The following is a 10819-nucleotide window of genomic DNA, read 5'->3' as shown; positions in this document are numbered from 1 at the left end:
TCTCTGTCTCCATCTCAGGCATCTGTTTCTCTGGGTAGGGTCCCGCTCTTGGGTGAGCCTGGATTTTTAAAGACTTCTTGTACCTCCCAGCTCTTTTTCTCCAGAGCACTGAAAGTTTGCAATGAGAGGGAAGGCCAGGGCTGATGGGTCTTTGTCACTTCCTTCTCTTCCTCTTCTCCTCTTTCCCTCTCTCCTTCTGTTCCTTCCTCTCTGGTGTCTTGGTTTGTTTGCTTCCAATCTACAAGCAACTTCAAAGGCAAACAAGAGTGTATGTGTGTGTTGCACATTTGGGGAAGGGTTTCTTTTACCTGAAGTGCCCTGCTGGAGTGTGAGCCTTGAAACGCAGGATGTCTTGAAAACAATGCAGCCTTGGTATTACAAGACAGGGGTCATCTCACAGTCAGGTCTTGAAGTTGTTAGGTAGAGCATTCAATTATTTTTGACCTATAAACATGGCAGTTTCATATGGTTCAACTGAATATGTTAGAGCCCTTTAAAAGTAACCATTGACAAAGATTGGAGACCCCCAACCCCAGCAGCAGGAAATGGTAAATATAAAACCATTTCTACATTAATTAGATATAATTTCCATCTAGTCCTAACATTTTCTCCAACCTTGCTAACATCAGACCCAAAGTGTTTGGGAGTAGAGCAGTGCACTGCTTTAGCAAACAGCCCTTGTCTTGGGTGTTCTGAGCCTCCTCCATATCCAGGAATGTCTGCAGAACTGAGGCATCTGGAGGGAACCTGTCCATGCTCTAGGATTCTTGTGGAGAGTCCTGTTCCATCACAAGCACTTCCTGGGACTTCCAGCTCAGCCCAGTGCTTTCAACTGAGATCTGCAGGCAGTGAAGCGCTGGAAAGTTCCTTTTGGTGACCCCTTCTTTCCTACACATGGGGATCCACTTTGGCTTTGCAACCAGTTCCTCTCACTTGAAATAATGTTCCAAGATTCTAGGAATTTGGCTTTGTCAAACTTTTAGAGTCTTGGGACAACTCTGCAATGACAAAGGTGATAATAATAATAAAACTAATGAATAGCTAGTGTTTATAGAGTGTGCACTGTGCACTCTACCATAAAATGCCAGGCACTTTACCTGCATTCCTTCAATTTTCTCAGAAAATCTTAGGAAGTCAGCACGACTGTTCTCATCTGACAGATTAGGAAACTGAGGCAAGGAGAGGTTAAACTACTACCTCATTGTTCTCATGAGGCACATTGGCTGGGAATGGAACCTAGAAGGTGAGAATTCGACCACTGGTAGAACATTAAATGGAGTCCTGATGTGATGCTGTAGGATATTGGACTGCTAACCACAAGGCTGACTGTTTAAACCCACCAGCCGCTTCTTGGAAACCCTATACAGACTCAACAACACTTAATAACAACAATCAGAACATTAAATAAAACTTAGAAGCCCTGGAGACAGAGTCCAGATTCGGTCCCAGGATGGTGTTGAGGGTTACTCACTGAAACAAAATTGTAAGGCAATATTGACACATGAATTGCACTGACCACAAAGTGAATTTTGGTCTCTTGCATGGAAGGTCAGAATTCTACTAAAGGAACTGCCCATGTCCCCTTGAAAGAACAGTGGGCGAGGACACCATCTCTCTTTGGAGTTTGGAAACTGACACTCCCAACTTAAAGCACTCTGGCCACCTTGCCAGCTAGTCGTGTTAATCATAGCCACTCTGGGGGTGACCTTCAGAGACATTTTCATATGATTCACAACTCACTCAGGCTCAACCCACCCTGAGGTGGTGGATGAGTGCACATGGCCAGAGTTCTAGGTCATGCTCAGGCTTCTGCCTGACAGGCATGTGGTCACACCATATTCCGTCCTTGCCTGCATTCTTGAGGGTAGGGTGGTGGGGGCTGGGGGACACACAGTCCAGTGCCCAGTGTCCCTGCTGCCATCATCCAAGGATGCCTTCCTGGGCCGATGCTGTGAGAGCATTTCTCTTCTTTCTTCCTGCAGTCATGGGGAGATAAAAGCCAGGGCTGTGGGGATGGTAAAGAGGGAGCCAAATTATATTTATAATATTAAAGTGAGTGCATTTGTGGCTTGCTGTTCTCCAGGGTTTTTCATAAGTAGAAAAACACAAATTAGCATTTTCCATTTCCATATATTGACTAGAAAAATCGCCTGCTCTCAATTAAGACCTATAGCTTTTGGGATGTATGCAACAATTTTATAAAATATTTACAGCAATATTTGCATTTTACTTGGTGTTACAGTTTTCCTTGCATTTAAGAGAAAAGGCTGAGGCCTGCCTGAGCAAGGAAATACATTCTCTGGATGGAGAGGGAGGAAAGCTGCCGGGCTGTTGTTTTTCTTGCCTTCGCTACCCCAACTGACCAGGGCTGGTGTTGTCTCTGGTAATTACCTAAGGCTGATCCACCCCTGAGCTATTTGTTAGTGCTCCTTCAAAGCCTGTGGCCCTTTGACAAATCTATTACTTTCCCTTTAAAACTTGTCGGAATGAAGCTGTTTTCAGCTTTGTGCAAGATGGGGAAGAAGAACACCCCCCTCCCACCCCCCTCCCCAATGTAAAAGCATGCTGTAAAGAACATAGCTATTTCCTGGATAATTTGCAGTTGTATATTTTATGTTAATTTCACCGAAAATACTGCACCCCTGCCAGGTTTAGTAGCGGCTCACTGTGATATGAATAATTTCTAGTGAATCATTTTTTTTCTTCATTTAAGATTTGGCACCTTTTTAAGATTTTAATAATAGCAACAAGGAGGAAGATTTAGAACAAGTGAAACATTAGTGCCAAAGAAATTCACGTTGAGCGCTAATGTCAAATAGCAAGAATAATTACATGGAAAGCAGTTTCCACAGATGTTTTTCCTTGTAACGTAATAACTATTTACTAAACTGTTTATTTTAGGCCCTTGGTTTATAATAAAATATTTATACATTCTCTGCTGTAATAAAAAAATATTGACAAAATACTATAGAGTTTTAAAAAGACAATTGATATTTTTATTTTCCAGGAAGTGAGTGTGGTAAAAGTTGAGTGTTATTTTGGTGAATACTTCTAGATTAGTGAAACTGAGTTTGGCTTTTGAATTAATTCCCCTGTTTACTGGCTGGGTGTAAAAATTAATATTTTGTTAGCTGATTGTTGCATAGGGATATTGTTGAGTACTTTATTTTTAGAATAGAATTCTTACCTGTGAATCCTCCCTGTGGAGGGCTCATTCTCCCTATAACTAAAGTGAGCTAAGTTTATCTGAGGTTTGGAAGGGCATAAAAATGCTCTGAGTGCTATTGTGGAAGTAAGATCCACGCAGGAGCTGGTTGAAGGTCAGTTTGACCCTGGGGTTTCTAAGAAGATTTGACCTCTGCCCAGGGATGGATTACTCAATAAGCAAGGAAAGTATGGGTTTACTTGTATGTACTTACATATCTGTAGTAAACAATTTCACAAGGTTTCTCCTCACCTTGGATGTGTGTGTAAAACATGTGAAACTGTTCATTATAGATTAGTAAGTAAGCATACGTAAGCCTGTGCTTATCTTGCTTACTGGGTCCTCTGTCTCAATCAAGGATTGTAAATTTGAAAAGAGGCCTTGGTTCTATAGGAAGGTGCTGTGGGGTTTGGAGAGAGATGTCAGTTATACCTAGAAGCAGAATCTTTGATGTGATGAAATTGTTCACTACAGATTAGTAAATGAGTTTACTGGGTAATCTCAGTGCCTCAGTCCTCTGTGCTTGGCCATCGAGATGTAATCTGTTTAGCCCCTTGTGAGCCCCCATCTGGATGGAGCTTAGGGTGGGTGGCAGGAAAACCAGCTTCTTGAGCCCTTTCCTTGGACTTCAGACAGTTTTCATTTGGGAGGAGAAAGAGGAGTAGAAGAAACAGGAGAGAGCCCTCAGCCAGCAGCTGTGATGGGAAGATCACAGAGTCTATGGGTCCAGCCAGGAGCACCTCACAATTATTCAGACACAAATGGCAAAGGATGGGAGGGATGGAGTTTACAGGCCCAAACAAGGCAAGCTGAGACCAAGTTCTGAAAGCACCTGTTTGGGCCTCCACCGTGTGCTGGGGGCAGCTGAGTGAGGCCCAGTTCTGCATTACCAGTTTCTCCCCATCCTCCTGGCTGTCCTGAGACAGTGCTAGTTAACCATGCCTGGCTCCGTTTCTGTGGGTGTGTCTCAGAGCCTGGGTGTTGAATTCTGTGTATTTTCTTTTCTTTTGACTTTGTATTGTATTTGTGTCTCTACTTTTGCCTGCCTTTGAGTTTATTTCTGAGTCTTTCATTTATCTGTTTGGGTGTTGTGTGCATTGGATGTTTGTGGGTTTATTTCTGGGTGTTTTGTGTACCTGTCTGGGTGTGTTTGTGATTTCGTGCTGGGTTTGTTTACATCTACTTATTTGAACTATGGGCTTATTCGTTTAATTCGTGTGTGTGTGTGTGTGTGTGTGTGTGTGTGTGTGTGTAAAGCAGTGCCTTCTTTAGGAGAGGCCTGGGGCTTCCTGGCACAGAGGCTGCTGGCTGTGCATGCAGGTGTGTGGCCATACTGTCACTGAAGTTTCTGATGCAGAGGAAGAGAGAGGAGGCAGGAACAGGAAAGAGGCTCTGAAGGGGATTGAGCCTCCCAGGGAAGTGTGGACTCTTTAATAAAGACAGAACCCCTGCACAATCTTCCAGTGAAAGTGGGGTGGGGGTGGGGAGGGCACCTGAGCCAGGGTCTCTGGCTGGAGGGGCCAAGCAGAGGAATGGCTTGCCTGGGGAGTTTGTTCTTGAAGGACTTGCCTTCCCCTGGCATGGCCTATCCACAGGCAGAGAACCATTTACAGGCTCTCCTGTAGGGGTGGGTGGGCTATAGTAGGACTGGCTTACCACCACCAACCCCTACTGCCATGAGCCTGGGGGAACAGGCTTCCATGTCTGCCTCCCCTCTGATGGGACTTTAGCCTTTTCCCCACTTTCCAAAGGAAGCACTTTTCTTCCTGGCCCCATGCCAGCAGTTGGTGCTCTCTGGTCTTGGAATTCCAAGGCCATACCTCATCCCTTTGACCAGGCTGGGACTCAGACAGGGAAACTGAGATACAGAGCACTGAATGACCTGGTTGAGGTCAGTGAGGACAGAGTTTAGGAACCTCCTGTGGGAGCAGCTACAACCCACCCGAAGGGTCTCCAGGTAAGAAATTTTGTTAGCTAGGGGGTCTACTGTGGGTGGTCCTGGAAGTGAGCCTCTAAGGGACAAGCCTCTAGGGGGAGGAGTCTGTCAGTGCAGAGCTTTTGTTTTACTGTTTGGGGTCAGGACTGGATTGCTGGGGATGACTATATGGCAGCAACCACCACCAGGGGTCCCCCTACTCCTAGTTCCCCCTTGCTAACTGCCCTTCTCTAAGTCAATCTGAATCTGGACTTGAAAGGGTCTGTGTTTGGGGAGGGGGAACATGATACCCAGATCCCTCCTTGTATCACATCAGGTGTGGACTTCCTCCCCCCCAAAATATTGCTGATTGTCTCTGTTCTGATACCTTGCTAACCTTCTGTATCTTCTGACCTTATTTTTAACAAATATCCATGGGAAATTGGGCATAGGAAGTGGGGAATTGAGGTGTTCAGATCCATTTGTTAGAAAGTGATCTAAAGTGAGCAAGGAGGGGTGAGGGGATGTGGGGTGGGGAAAGGCCTGTGTCCTGAGATCTGTCTCTCCCTCTGGTGGTTTGAATTTCCCACCTGCTTCATATTTTGTCTGACTCCTCTCCTGTCTTAACTCTGCCAGTTCCTGGCTTGTGCGGGTATCTGTAATAAGCTTCAAAGCAGCACACTGATGTGTTATAGACACACATTTTGGCTTACAGGCCAGGCCAAGATAAAACTATTCACTCCTGCAAGTGACTTTTACAGAAGAATTCTGTCTCCCTTTTTCTTTGGGAGCTTTCAACAAGAAGATTCTGGGTAGAACAGGTCCCAAACTGCATTTTAGTTTTATTTGTTGAGCAGATGATGATGATGCTATTATTGTTATTATTAATGTGAATTGGTTTTGTTGCATATAATTTCAAAAAAAATTGCTTCTTCCTTTGTTAAAAAAAAACACGTATAAAATATAACGAAAACCTCAAGCAATACATTTTCCTCAGAAGAGAGAATCTCGCCTGCCAGGGAAATCTGCTGCTAACAATTTGGTGTTTACCTTGCCTGACTTTGGATTTTTAAGCACATATAAACATAATTTTAAAAACCTTTTTATTAAAGTTTAATAGTTATAAAGAAAAGTATTGTTGTTGTTGTTAAGTGCCGTCAAGTTGATTCCGACCCATAGTGATCATGTATAGGGTTTCCAAGGAGCAGCTGGTGAGCTTGAACCACTGACCTTGCAATTCAAACAACTTTGCAGTCTGACGCATTAGCCCACAGTGCCACTTTTTTCCAAAGAAAAGTATACATCTCAGTAAATATGTATTTTAACTTTTCATTGACAAATAATTTATGGACAGAGAAGCACATAAATCTGGAGCTCACCGAATTTTCCCAAACTGTCCTCCACCAATGCAGCCAGCACAGCTAGAGCCAGATCTCAAAAGAGCGCCCTGTGCCTGGCCCCTTCTCAGCTCCTGGCAAGAGCACTCCTGACTCCTAACAGCAAAAGCAGCTTGTGCCTGCTTTTCTTCCTTTACACAAATGGCATTACTGTGTACTCTTTTGCACATGTGTTATTTGGTTTAAAGGGAATGATAATGCATATACACTGTTTTTGTAATCCCACAGCATGACATGATGACTTCTGTAAGCACACACACCTCTCCACCATTGTTTGTGGTGGCTGCTTGGTGAGCCATTGTAGGAAATGCTACCGTTTACTCAACACATTTGCCATTAAAGTGTTGAGGATTTCACTATTACAAACAACTTTTTATGAATCATACCCATACTAGCTTGATGGGTGACTTTTGCCTTCTCCTCCAGGAAGGGTGGCCAGAATGGCTGTGGAGGGGGTCCTCACTGGGCCTGGCTGTGGAGTGGAAGATGCTGGCAGCGCTTCAGTTTGCCAGCTGGACCTCATCAAGTGCGGGTGTTAATTACTGGGAGGCCCCTGGTTGTGTGAGCAGGCTGAGACGCTGGGGCTAACTCATGAAACAGGGTCACCTTGAAACAGACACTTCCAGGGCAAGCAAAACCGAGGGAAGCGCAGGCCAGGGCACTCTTCTGTCAGACCCCTCCAAGTCACCCCAGCAGCCTGGACTCCTCTATGGGCCTTGCACAAGCTCCCTCTGCCTTGTGTGACAGTGCTCTGTGTCTTTATCCCTGGTTTAATTGGGGTGAGTGGGGAGCACCAACACCTCTATCTGTGCTTCCCCCTTTCTTGAAGAACCCAGGACTTAGAGGCAGCTGGTGATTCTTGCATGTCTGAAACATGTGACCTGTGGGAAAACCCTAGCTTGGACATGGAAATGGGGCTGAGATGAGGAGGCCAGGCAGTGCTTCATGGGAGCCTGGCTGGGTAGCATCCCAGGCCAGGAGGTGCCACCTCATGGCTCTGGCCCTGTAGGCTCAGGGCTACAGGCGTGGCAGGCAGGGCCAGGTTGGAGGAGAATTAGGTTATTGCATTTCCTCCGTAATTCTTCATCAGGGCTGCCGCCTGAATCTGCTGCTGGAAAATCAATGTGTTCTGACTCCATAATTTCCCAGGTTGCCTTCCTCCAAGTACATTGTGCAAGGAAAGGTGACATCTCCGGTCACGTCTATATGGACACTGCACACACATACACACACACACAGTCCCTTTCCTCCCTTCCCCTTCACCCCCAGCCCAGGATTCATGGGAATTTCACAACCTTTGCATGCTTTTGTAAAAACACTCATTTGTGTTTGTGCCAGGCCGCTAATGGCGGACGCCAAGGTCTGCGGAGCCTACCTCTGTTCAGCTCTCGTTATGGCGAGGAATGTGCCGTTAATAATGCATCTATGGAACTCAGCTGTGTGGGAGCCAAGTAATTATCCCACTGTAGCGTTCCCGGCTTCAGTGTCATCACAACTGGGGCTTCATTAAAAGTCCTAACAGAGACGATGTTGTGTGGTGCAGCCTGTATATATATTTTTTCATTTAAATTATCAGCCTTGCTATGGCTCAGAGGTAATTTGACTTTTTGAAACCGCTGAGCCCCTGTGAATTCCCCTCCCCTTCTCCCTCTCGCTGCTCTACCAGCTGATCAGCCCCAGAAGAACAAAAGGTTTATCTGAAGCTATGAAGCATATATTCACCAGCTTCTGGCGTCTAGATAAAAAAAAAAATCAAAGTACTCCATTGAACATGTTAATACTGAGCAAAATGCACACAGCTAGACACTAAACCTTTACAGGGATTTGGGCATTTGAAAAGTGATACTCAGCTCAGGTCTTGAGCTAGGTTTCTTAGCCCAGAGTAAAGCAAGTAGTAACGAAGAAAGAAATACTGTTCATAAACTCACATTAAAAACAGCAGACACGCTGTTTAAGAGCTCCCACCTTTTGTTTGCTTTGTCTGATTTTGACCAGGTAGGCAATCAGAAGGCTTGCCTAATGACACGTCACCTGGAGGTGGGTTTCCCCCTTTGCTTGGGTGTTGAACTATGGAAAACGGAAGTTGAGTGGGAAGAAGTGTTGTCATGTGTCTTGTCAGAAATGCTGAGATCTGGGGTGCTAGCTCTTGTCTTTGTTCCTCCTGTTTCTCTGTGGCCCTTTTAGACCTCAGCAGATGAGGGTGAGGATAACCTCAGAAAAGGGCCCCATTTGTCGTTTTCTTTCTTTTATGATGGAGACCAGCTGCCAAACATGAGGAGCAGAAGGAGTCCAGTTACCTGGAGTCAGTCTTTCACAGAGGTAGTAGATAGGTATTTGATTGGCAATGTCTGTCCTGACAGTGTGGTGGCACAGTCCCTGTTTTTATCTGTTAAATATACTTCCTGTGAGTCCTAAGCTTGGCTCTGGATCAAGGAAGGTCCTGAAAAAAACATAGGACTTGTTTCTGCCTTCTAGAAACTGTCAGTACATTTGGAAGTAGATATAGCCACACAAATCAAACAGAGAAAGAACCTCGTTATAAGGCAATTTATGATGAAATCTTAGAGCAGAAGATTTGATCAGGGAAGAGAAAGGAGGGGTGCAGTTAGGAAAGGCACTGAGGAGATGTAGCATGGGGGGACAGGGGGTGGCAGGGACTGAGCCAGCTTGGTAGACTTTAACATACTTGTGCAGCCAAAATGGGTGTGGCACATTTGCACTAATCAAACCCATTTTCATTTTGCATGGCCCTCATGGGACCTTGAGGGAGTGCTGTCCTTTGAGGATGGGGCTTAGCCTCCATGTGTGCAAGATTGGGAGCCGGCTGCCACCCATCTGGGCAGAGGCCTCAGGTGCCCTCAGAAGGAGATGTGCATCCCAGTGCATCAAGCACAGTGCAAGATCCCCATGGCCCTGTGGTATCTGGCCCCTTTGATTTAAGGAGTCAACCCCAGACAGAACCTCTTAACACCCCCTCCTCCTCAACCTCTGGATAGAAAAGATTCACTGCTCAGACTCTCTGCCCAGGCTTGGAATATATTGGCTTGGTTGACCTCGTCAGTATCCACCAGCTTTGTGTCAGACTCTGCAGTGAGTAAACTAAGGCAGACGAAACCCAACTATAAAAGAAGCAGGCACGTGGATGTGCAAATACCCTGGGCGCTGCAGAGCAGTTAATGAGCTTGGCTGGTAGCCAAAAGGTTAGAGGGTCAAGTTCACCCAGAGACTCCTCAGAAGAAAGGCCTGTTAATGTACTTCTTTAAAGTCATCCATTGGAAACCTTATGTGAAGGTGGTGGTTGTTAAGTGCCGTTGAGTGGCTCTGACCCATAGAGATCGTACATGGTCCCAAGGAGTTGCTGATAGTTTTGACCCACTGACCCTATGGTTAGCAGTCCAGTTTTTATCCTATAGCGCCATACCTGGACTCCATTGTAGAAGTGGCAAATACTGTAAGATCTCTGTACTGACTGCTGCTGGTGCTGCATGCTGTCGAGTCAGTCCCAACTGCTAGAGTTTCTGAGGCTATAAATCTTTAGGGAGCAGAAAGCCTCATCTTTTTCCAATGGAGTGGCTGGTGGCTTTGAACTTGTGATTTGTAGTCCAACACATAACCCACCATGCTACCAGGGCTCCTTTATATACTGTCTACAAGTTAAATAAAAAACAAACTAACACTGTATGGAACACAGTTCTGCTCTGATATACATGGGGCAACCATGACTCAGAAGCCTAATAACTGGTTTTGTATGAATGGTGGTGGTGGTATTGTATGCCAGCAAGTGGATTCCGACTCACAGCCACCCTATAGGACAGAGTAGGATTTCCCCATAGGGTTTCTTAGGCTGCAGATCTTTTCCGGAGAAGAGAGGCTGGTGGCTTTGAATGGCTAACTTGCCATTAGCAGTCAACCACTAAACTGTTAGAAAATAATTGCTTGTGCTTGGTATATGTGGGTAGGGTATATATGTGACTATAGGAAGTGGTCAGAGGAGGTAGCATTTGAGCTGGGCCTCTGAAGGATGGGTAGGACTTCACCAGAGGGAATAAGAAAAGGTGATTCTAGGTGGTAGATACAGTAGAAGCTCAGAGGCATTCATGAGAGCTTGATGCTCCTTGAAATTCTTGCTAGCGTCACCAGTGACTCAGTGATTCCTATTTATCCTGAATGCTGTTGACTCTCATCCCTGTGCATGTGTGACAACCCAAATTCCATGATCGCCAGCCCTGGCTTCCTTCTTCATGTTTACCTGCTGGCCATCCAACTCAGCATGCCTAGAAATTATCTTCACCCTTTCACACC

At 45.5% G+C, this 10819-nt stretch overlaps 1 protein-coding gene across 1 annotated transcript in view; it reads left to right on the top strand.

The window, feature by feature from the left end:
* The window catches only part of ZNF423 (zinc finger protein 423), a 311738-nt gene that overhangs the window by 189505 nt on the left and 111414 nt on the right, over window positions 1–10819 (top strand). The gene's annotated exons all lie outside the window — the stretch shown is intronic.

Source organism: Chrysochloris asiatica, unplaced genomic scaffold (assembly GCF_000296735.1).
Source record: "Chrysochloris asiatica unplaced genomic scaffold, ChrAsi1.0 scaffold00273, whole genome shotgun sequence".
In the NCBI taxonomy this organism is placed as follows: domain Eukaryota; kingdom Metazoa; phylum Chordata; class Mammalia; order Afrosoricida; family Chrysochloridae; genus Chrysochloris; species Chrysochloris asiatica.
Note: the sequence above shows the minus strand (reverse complement) of the source record. Positions and strands in the feature narration are given on the sequence as shown.